Source organism: Psammomys obesus, unplaced genomic scaffold, assembly GCF_907164565.1.
Source record: "Psammomys obesus unplaced genomic scaffold, mPsaObe1.curated_primary_1811, whole genome shotgun sequence".
In the NCBI taxonomy this organism is placed as follows: Eukaryota; Metazoa; Chordata; class Mammalia; order Rodentia; family Muridae; genus Psammomys; species Psammomys obesus.
This window is the reverse complement of record NW_026596046.1, coordinates 36648193-36658272: the sequence shown is the minus strand read 5'-3', so window position 1 is coordinate 36658272 and position 10080 is coordinate 36648193. Positions and strand designations below refer to the sequence as shown.

General features: G+C 46.6%; 1 protein-coding gene across 1 annotated transcript in view; it reads right to left on the bottom strand.

Annotated features, from left to right (window-relative positions):
• The window catches only part of Stim1 (stromal interaction molecule 1), a 178008-nt gene that overhangs the window by 163965 nt on the left and 3963 nt on the right, over window positions 1–10080 (bottom strand). The window lies entirely within an intron of this gene.

Genomic DNA, 10080 nt, shown 5'->3' with positions numbered 1-10080 from the left:
GGAGACCCCGGCGCCCGCCGCCGTAACCGAGCGGCGCCGCCCGAGGCGACCGCGGCCGCGCCGGCTCCGGCCCGGGGGCGCGCTCCCAGCCCCCCGCTCCCGGCTCCCAGGCGCCGCCTTCCGACGCGCCTCGCAAGCCCTCGGCTCCGCCTCTCCGCGCTCGGGGACCCGCGCGTCCCGGCTCCCGCGGGCAGCGCTCCCTGGCGGCCACCTCGAGGTACCGCCAGCAGGAGTCGTGCCCGAGGCCCCGACCCTTTGCGGAGGGCCCGAAGGGCGGCCCCTAGCAAAGCTCCTCAGAGGCCGCAAGTGTTTGCGAAGACACGGTTCCCAAAACGCAGAGTGACGAGCCCCCACTGCAGGTAGCGTTCCCCCTGTACGCAGCCTAATCGGCCTATCCGCCGTCCTAACCCCCTTCCTGCCCCTCTGATCCACCTCAGAGCCCTTGCGTAGCCCTTGCAACCCGCCCCTCAAGCCCCAGCCTCTTGGGGCTTCTGGGGTGAAGCCTGTGGCTGGTCTCACTCCCCCATCTCTGATTCGGTTAGAGGAGGAGGCGGCAGCTTGAGGATAAGTGCCCCAAAAACAGAACCCCGCCCGGGCCTCCTCTGACAGAGCCCACACTTCCTGTTCTCTCCTCGAGCTCGCTGTCAGCAGATCTCCCCTGAAACCTCTGTGCCCTACCCCTGTCCTTGGCACCGGAGGCGGGAGACTGGATTAGGCCCAGTCTCGCGCTCTGACAGTGATAAACCAGCTCCTGCTCCGAGCGAGCCCTTTGAAGACCAGAACCCGGATTTGCCCGACAGCTGCCTGGCTTAAGAGTTAGGCTGTTGATATAAAAATACACGTCGGACGTCATTTACTGCCACTCTCCCCGCTCTTCTAAGCTCCCATCAGATTGGCCTTCTTTGCGTTCGTGTGTGTGTGTGTGTGTGTGTGTGTGTGTGTGTGTGTGTGCGCGCGCGCGCGCGCGCTTCTGCAATAGAGTGGGTCAAACCGAGAACACTAAACAAGCGCTCTACGACCCGTGGGCCCTCAGGAAGTTTCCAAACACATCGAACGGGCTTCACAGCCTTTGTGCCTGTTGCTGCTTCTACCGGAAACCGTCTTCACCCTACTTCCCCTACCCCATCCCGCCAAGAACGTTAACCTCTTGTTTTTCCAGATATGGTTGAATAGCTCCTTAGAAAGGCCAACATAAGGCTGACAAAATGGCTCAAGCCAGACAACCCGGGCCCCAGAAGGCACATTGTAGGAGGAGAGAACTGACTCCCAAAGGTTCTTCTCTAACCTCCACATGTGCCAAAAATAATGTAAAAATCTTTAGGGGCTAGAGAGAGGATGGCTCAGTGGCTAAGAGCACTGGCTGCTCTTCCAGAGGTCCTGAGTTCAAGTCCCAGCAATCCCATGGTGGTTCATAACCATCTATTCAGGGATTTGATGCCCTCTTGTGGCATGCAGGTGTACACACAGATAGAGCACTCATATACTTAATTAATTAATTGGTTAATTAAAAAATCTTTGTAACCTTTTTAAAGAAACTGTACAGTCAAGTGTGGTGGCATATGCCATTAGTCCCAGCACTTGGGAGACAGAAGTAAGTAGATGGATGGATGTGAAATCAAGGGCAGCCTGATCTACAAAGCAAGTTCCAGGACAGCCAAGGCTACACAGAGAAACCCTGTCTCCAAAAACAAAAATAAATAAATAAGAACTAAGAATGCTCACTCATTCAGAAAGGCAAATGGGATGGACATCGGAAGAGGGATAAAACACGGAACAGGTCAGGAGCCTACCACAGAGGGCCTCTGAAAGACTCTACCCTGCAGGGTATCAAAACAGATGCTGAGACTCATAGCCAAACTTTGGGAAGAGTGCAGGGAATCTTGTGAAAGAAGGGGGAGATAGAAAGACCTGGAGAGGACAGGAGCACCTCAAGGAGACCAACAAAACCAAAAAATCTGAGCACAGAGGTCTTTTCTGAGACTGATACTCCAACCAAGGACCATGCCTGGAGATAACCTAGACTGCACAGATGTAGCCCATGGCAGCTCAGTATCCAAGTGCATTCCATTGTAATAAGAACAGGGACTGTCTCTGACATGAACTCTCAGTGGCTGACTCTTTGATCACCTCCCCCTGAAGGGGGAACAGCCTTACCAGGCCACAGAGGACAACAGTACAGCCAGTCCTGATGAGACCTGATAGGCTAGGGTCAGAGGGGAGGAGGACCTCCCCTATCAACTGTGGGAGGGGCAAGGGAGGAGAAATGGGAGGGTATGAGGGAGTGTGCCACAGCTGGGATACAAAGTGAATACATAGTAATAAATAAACAAATAAAAAGATACTTGGTTTCAATTTGATGAAACATTGGAAAAAAATAAGAACTAAGACTATAACTTGGTGGTAGAATGCCCAACTAGCATGTGTGAGGTCAGCAGTCACCCATTTACACTTAAGTTGAATTTCTGGGCTGGAGAGATGGCTCAGAGGTTAAGAGCACTGTCTGTTCTTCCAAAGGTCCTGAGTTCAATTCCCAGCAACCACATGGTAGCTCACAACCATCTATTGTGATAGTGAAATTAGTGAGATCTTCTGGTGTGCAAGCAGAGCATTGTATAAATAAATTGGAGGGGGAAAAGTTGAATTTCTCAGAACCATAATGTTGTCTCAAAACTAAAAATGGGGAGGGTTTGGAGGGCTGGAGAAATGTTTTAGCAGTTAAGACCACTGCCTGCTCTTCCAGAGGTCCTAAGTTCAGCTCCCAATCGTACATGGAGGCAAAATACAAAATAAATTGAATAAATATAATGTTTGGGGCTGGAGAGATGGCTCAGTGTGGTTGGGAGCACTGGCTGCTCTTCCAGAGGACTCAGGTCCGGTTTCCAGCACCCACATGGCAGCTCACAACTGTAAGTCCAATTCCAGAGGATCCGACACCCTCACACCAATGCATGTAAAATTACATTAAAACAACGAAAACTTGGCTCTGAGGGCAGAGCTTAGTTGCTAGTGCTTGCTCATCATTAATGAATCTGTGGACTCAATCCTCAACACCACATAAAACCAAACAAGCTGTGCAGCTAGAATCCCAGCTCCCAGGAGATGGGGACAGGAGGACTGAGAAGTTCAAAGTCACCTTGAACTACAAAAAAAAAAAAAAAGTCAAGAAAAATAAAAACAAAACAAAAAAACTTTAAATATATTTACCAAATGATTTTTTAAAAAAAAATTGCCAAATGATCCAGCATTTCTACTCTGGGTTTATATCCAAAATAAAAGGTCTGGAAGAAACCTTTACACACCCATGGTTACAGTCATGTTTTTTGAAAACAACTATAAAGTGGAAACGACACACGTATACATGGAGAGATGAAGGGATAAACAAGATACAGTACTATTGAGCAGCCTTGAAAAACAAAGGAATGAAGGCTGGCAGACAGACGAAGGTGACTCGCTTGGTGCTTGATGCCCAGCCGGATGACCTGAGTTGAATGCCCAAATTCACATGGTTGAAGGAGTGAACCAACTTACCAGTTGCTCTCTGCCCTCCACATGTACACCATGGCATGCCCACACACACACAAACACACACACATAAATAAAACAAACAAAAAAGAAGTTGCAACACATGATCCGATATGGATAGAATTTTGCAACAGTATGTTAGCAAAACCAATCATAAAAGGAAAGAGAGGGAAAAAAAAACATGATTCCATTCATATAGTTTCCTGGAGTAGTCAGAGTCACAGAGGCAGAAAAGAGAACAGTAGCGGCTAAAGCTAGGGATCTGAGTGGTTTAAGCATGTTTCAGTGTGGCAAGAGGAAGAGTTGGGGCAACTAGATATGCCACTGTGTGAATATTTTAATATTTTAACATTGCTGAACTGCACACTTAAAAATGATTAAGAGGTTGAGGATAGAGGCCAATGGTAGAGCATCTGCGTAGCAAGCACATGGCCCTGGGTTCAAACTCCAGCACCAGAAAGCCAGGTGATTTGATATGCGCCCATGGTCGTGGCTACATGGAAAACTAAGGCAGGAGGATTCCTTGAGCTCAGATTTTTGAGACCAGCCCAAGAAACATAATGAGGCCCCCATCTCAAAATAAAAATTAAGAGTTTATGTTGTTATTTTTTGTTTGGTTGGTTGGTTTTTCAAGACAGGGTTTCTCTGTGTAACCCTGGCTGTCTTGGAACTTGCTCTGTAGACCAGACTGTCCTCAAACTCACCTTCCCTTACAGAATTGCCTCTTGAATCTTTTTTTTTAATTTGATTGTGTGTGTGTGTGTGTGTGTGTGTGTGTGTGTGTGCTTCTATGTGTGTACCACATGTGTGTGGTGCCTGCAGAAGCCAAAAAAGGGCATCAGATTCCTGGGGCTAGATCATAGGAGGTTGTGAGCCATCCAGTGTGGGTGCCGGAAACTGGACTCTGGTCCTCCAAAAGAATTGCAAATGTTCTTAACCACTGAGCTATCTCTCCTGCCTGCCTCTGCCTCCCCTGTGCTGGGATCAGAGGCATGCACCACCATGCCCCGCATGTTGTAATTACTGTAAGTTTTTTATCCTGAATTTGGATTACTCTGAAATGCTTTGAGGTCCAAAGATTGCAGTGTTTCCCCAGCTGTTCTCAGAATGCATTCTTACATCAACAGAAACAGACTTTGGTATAGAGTAGTGAACCTAGATTTAAATTTTTGTCTTAGAGATTTTTTAATTTGAAGTTCTTTGATAGCATAAAAAGTAGTAGATTTATTTATCATTTCCATGTAGAAATGTCATTTTGTTTTTATTTAGTCCCCTACTACCCTTCCCCACCCTCTTCCCCTATTGCTGGTCCATTTCTTTCCCCAAATGGTACACCCTTATGCTTTCATGAGATGGATATTCTCTTGTCCTCTTATTTCCCTTTCTCCTCTGCTCTCTGGCCCCCTTGTACTTTCATGTCCTACACATGTATGTATGTACATTTATAAAACAAAACCTAGATTGCATGTGAGAGCAAATGTGCAATGCTTGTCTCTCTGGGTCTGGTTTGTTTTGCTTAATATAATGATTTCATTCCACCCATTACCCTGCAAATGTCATAATTTCTTTCTTCTTTACAGTGAATAAAATTCCTTTGTATACGTCCCAAAATGTTTATGATGTTAGGTAGTGACACTCAGTACAATATGAGCACTTAGGAGATGTGAACAAAGGAGGATCAGGAGTTCGGGCCATGCCTAGTTACAGGGCATTTAGAAGGCCAGCCTGAAACACTGTCTCCACACAAAGTGAAAGAGGTCTGGGTAGCTGTAGCTCAGGGGTAGAGCACTTGTCTGGCTTGCATTCCCAACCATTTGGGTTTAGTAGTGGCGCTCCCTGCTGTCCAAAAGAAAGACTACAGTTATTACTGAGAAATGACCCAGGCGTGGTCAGACTGTAGCTTGGCTTCTCCAAACAGATGCATCTCCCCTTCCAGAACTGCTTCTTGAATCTTCTTTTTTATTTGATTTTATATGTGTGTGTGCTTCTATGTATGTACCACATGTGTGTGGTGCCTGCAGAAGCCAAAAAAGGGCATCAGATTCCTGGGGCTGGATCATAGGAGGTTGTGAGCCACCCAGTGTGGGTGCCGGAAACTGGACTCTGGTCCTCCAAAAGAATTGCAAATGTTCTTAACCACTGAGCTATCACTCCAGTGTCTGAATCTTTTTCTTAAAAATAAGTGTGTTGCCTGTCGCTGTGGCACACACCTGTACTCCCAACACTCTAGGAGGCAGAGGCAGGAGGATCTCTGTGAGTTCGAGGCTAACCTGGTCTACAAAGCAAGTCCAGGACAGCCAAGGCTACACAAAGAAACCCTGTCTTGAAAAAAGCGGGGGGGGGGGGGAGAGGAAGGGAGAGAGAAGGAGAGACAGAGGGAGGGAGAGGGCTCACCCAGGGAAGCACTGGTTCGCCTGTGAAGGTCAGAGAACAACTTCTGGATTCGGTCCTCTCCTTCAGCTATGTGGACCCTGGAGAGTCCACTGTGCACACCTCAAACTGGCCTCAAACTCACAGAGAGATCTGCCTCGAAGCTCTGCTTCTTTTATGCCTTTTTTTTTTTTTCAGGTTTATTTTATTTTGTGTGTATGACGGTACTGCTTGTCTGAATGTGTGCACGCTGAGTTCATACCTGATCCTGCCCATAAAAGCAAGAAGAGCATCAGATCTCCTGGCACTGGAGTTACAGATGATTGTGAGTTGCCATGTGTGTTCTGGGAACTGAACCCAGCTCCTCAGGGAGAGCAGAGCAATGGCTCTTAACCATGGAGCCACCTCTCCAGCCACCGGACCCCACTTCTCGAATCTTACTGTTGATCTTCGTTCATTCATTCAACATCTACTGAGCACCTGGGCATAATAACCACTTCCTACCCTACCTGTACGGAGTCTGGATTTTAGGGAGAATATACAGATGTTCATGAAGAGACCATTTGTAACTTGGGAATGTCTGGAGAGGGAGTTGTACAAGAGTAGGTGAGGAAGTGTAGAAAAATCATTACTTTTTCTAGAAGTAGTCAAGGAGGCTGTGCAGAGGCACCGTTTGGGAGGGCGAGAGGCAAGCGGGCAGCTTCAGCCTGCCCAGGCTCATGCCTGAGCTCCAGTGAGTTGTCTTTTAAGCAAACCCCTCAGTCTTCCTGGTGCTGAAATCTCCTTCTGGCCTTATCTTTTTCTCTGAAAAAGGAAAGGATCAATAAAGCTTAAATGAGTTAAAGCTCTATGGAAGCTCATGTCTGAACCTCAGTACTTGAAAGGTTGAATCAGCAGAACTGCCATTAGTTCAAGGCCAACTTGTGCTACAGAGTGAATTCCAGGCTAGTCTGGTAACAGAGGAAGACTCTGTCTCAATTAAAAAAAAAAAAAAAGTAGATGATTTTATAAAGCAATCAGAACAGTGTTCAGCATAATATGTCCAATAAGTATTGACTTTATCAGGAGGATTACGCCAGTGTGGGGTGGTTGTGGAACACAGCTTTAGTCCCAGCACCTGGAAGAGGAAACAGGTAAATCTCTCAGAGTTAGAGGGCAGCCTGTTCCAGGACAACCAGAGCTACACAGAGAAACCCCGTCTCAGAAAAACAAAACAAAAAACAAACAAAAATTACACCAAGATCAAGTATGTATGTTAGGTGTTACAATGCATACAATGATCTAGGCGCTCAGGAGGTAGAGGCAGGAGAATAAGAAGTTCAAGGTCTTCCTTAGCTACAGAATGAATAGGAGGTCAACCCTGAGCTACATGAGAGCCTGTCTCCAACACAACAAAGTCAACTACATTTATAGGTATCAAATCTTGCTGATGAAAATGCTGAGAACAGTTGGGAAAAGTAGAAGCTAGCCTAGTGAGGCAGTCAGAGAGACGCGCACGAGAAACCCAGCTCACCTTGTTGATTTAGTTTAATTATTGTGTGTGTGTGGGTGCTTTGCCTCCACCACCGCGTCTGTGCACCCTCTGTGCTCCTGCTGCCTGTGGAGGCTGGAAGAAGGCATCCGATCCCTTGAAGCTGGAGCTACAAGAGGTTCTGAGCCACCTTGTGTGTGCTGGGAACCAAATCTGGGACTCTTGATTGCTGAGCTCTCTCTCCTCACCTTCCTATTGGAAGGGTGAGCTTGAGCAGAACCCGAGGGATAATTACGACTGAGCAAGAGTGGAAGGCTAGAAAGGGTGCAGATTTTCAGTGTGTTTAGTGATTAATTGGCTGGTCAGAGACGTCATCAAGCTTGGTCACGATCAATTAATGGCTGTAACTTTAGAAAGCACTGTTTAAAATTTATTGTTGGTTTTTTGAGACAGGGTTTTTCTGTGTAGCCCTGGCTGTCCTGGACTTGATTTGCAGACCAGGCTGGCCTGGAACTCACAGAGATCCCTCCTGCCTCTGCCTCCCAGAGTGCTGGCATTACAGGTATGTGCCATCGCTGCCTGGCAACTTTTTAAATTTTTTAAAAATTAAATTATGCTGCAGTCTTTTGAGCCTACACCAGCCTTGATTTACACCAGCCTTGATTTTCAAGGCCAAAAACGACCTTGAACTGGTCTTTTTGGCTTCACCTCCTGAACTGGGATTGCACATATGTGCCATCATGATCATCTGGAAGGACTGTTATTAGCCTGATATTATGTTAAACACACTGTATCCAATTATCCCCTGACAAATATTCCCTGAGCCAGACACTGATAATATGGCACTAGATAAACGTAATTTATTGCCCTGCATGCATGACTCACATGATTAACATCCACCATAAGCTGACGATGTCACATAACTCTGATTCATTTTTTAAAGGTTTAAATTAAGACTGATAAGTCCTATTTTCCCACATGGAGGCATGTTTTTAATCTATAAAACAAAGGGACATATTGCCTGCCTCAGAAGTTCTTATATATGTTTAAAAAGTATAAAGCAACATCTAAGTTATGCTGAAGGTGTGACTTTTTCAAGGTCACATAGAAAGTAAATGACAAAGATATAAATTAGAGGAGGGAGGGCATGAAGGCACATTACCTTTGACCCTGTCACTTCCGATGCAGAAGCAGGGGGATCTCTAAGTTGGAGGCCAGCCTTGTCTCAGAACAAAACAACAACAAAAGGGGGAGGGGAACGGCAAAAACTGAATTAGACCGCTATAGATTGGAGGGACTGTACCAGGTGACCATCTCAAAAATGCAAAGCTGTTCTGCAAGAACACTGGACAGTTGCTGTTACATGTGCCTGGGAGGAAGGGCCGTCCTGGAAAACCCCTCCATCTATCGGGTTCCTCAGGGGAGTCAAACACAAGGACTCGAGCCAAGTCACTTCCCTTGTTAGTCCTTTCTGCTGTCTCCTGTCTTTCCTATCAAAGCCCAAAAAATAGGACAAGAAGATTGTCTTTAGCAATATAGATAAAGAGACTGTCTGCTTCTCAGGCAGGCTGAGAAAGGCCAAGGGATCCAGAGGAGCCCAGAGAAAGCTGAGTTTCCTGAAGCCACAACTTAAGGTTGGCCAGCAGGGGCTAAGACTGACACTTAGAACACTCTGAGGGGCACTAGGAGCTGGGGTTTACTAGGGGGGAGCTCAGATTTCTCCCTGTCTCTGGACCCTTCAATTTGAGGGCTACTGAGTCAACTTTAGCATTCTGATTTAAGAGATAGAGAAATGGAGAAACAGAAAACCTAAAAGTATATTGGCTTATGGGTTATAGGAGTTAATGCTGATGTATTGTGCCAAGGACCAACTTGCCATCGCACACATTACGTCACCTGCACGGTCACTCAAGGCATTTGCCATTCACATTTGAGAATGAAACCGCGACTCAGGAAGCAGCTCTGCCGTGTCCTCTTACCGTACTCTGTGCTCTTGTGATACCTCTTGACGATATCTCTGTCTGTCTGTCTGTCTGTCCCCGATACAGGGTTTCACTATATAGCCTTAGCTGTGGTGGAACTCTTCACGTAGACCAAATTAGCCTCCAACTCAGAGACCTGCCTACCTAAAATGTCTTTTACTATTTTTTTTAAGAGTCATGTTTTACTTCATGTGTATGAATGTTTTGCCTTCATGTATATATGTGCATGATGTCTATGCCTGGTACCTTCCGAGCTCAGGAGACAGCATCAGATCCCCCGGAACTGTGGGTACAGACAGTTGTGAGAACCCGGGCCCTCCGCAAGGGCAACAAGTGCTCTTAACCACTGAGCCCCGCCCAGACCTCTCCAAACCTCAGATCTATCTTTTTTCTACTAATATCACAATAGTCTTGTCTGTTTTCTTCACTTCACCACTAGAATGTGAAACTATGCGTGGCAGTAAGCAGATTTTCAATGAATACGCATTGAAGGAAGGGTCTGAGGAGAGATGACCTGGTTGGTGAAGTGCTTTTGAAAGCCTGAAGACCTGAGTTCAAAACTCTCTAGTGCCCGGTATAAATAGCACAATGGTATGCACCTGTAATCCCATCCTGGGGAGTAAAAGACGGGAGGATGCCTGGACTTGCTAGCCATCCAGTACACCTGACTTTAGCCTCTGGCCTACACACACACACACACACACACACACACACACACACACACACACACACACA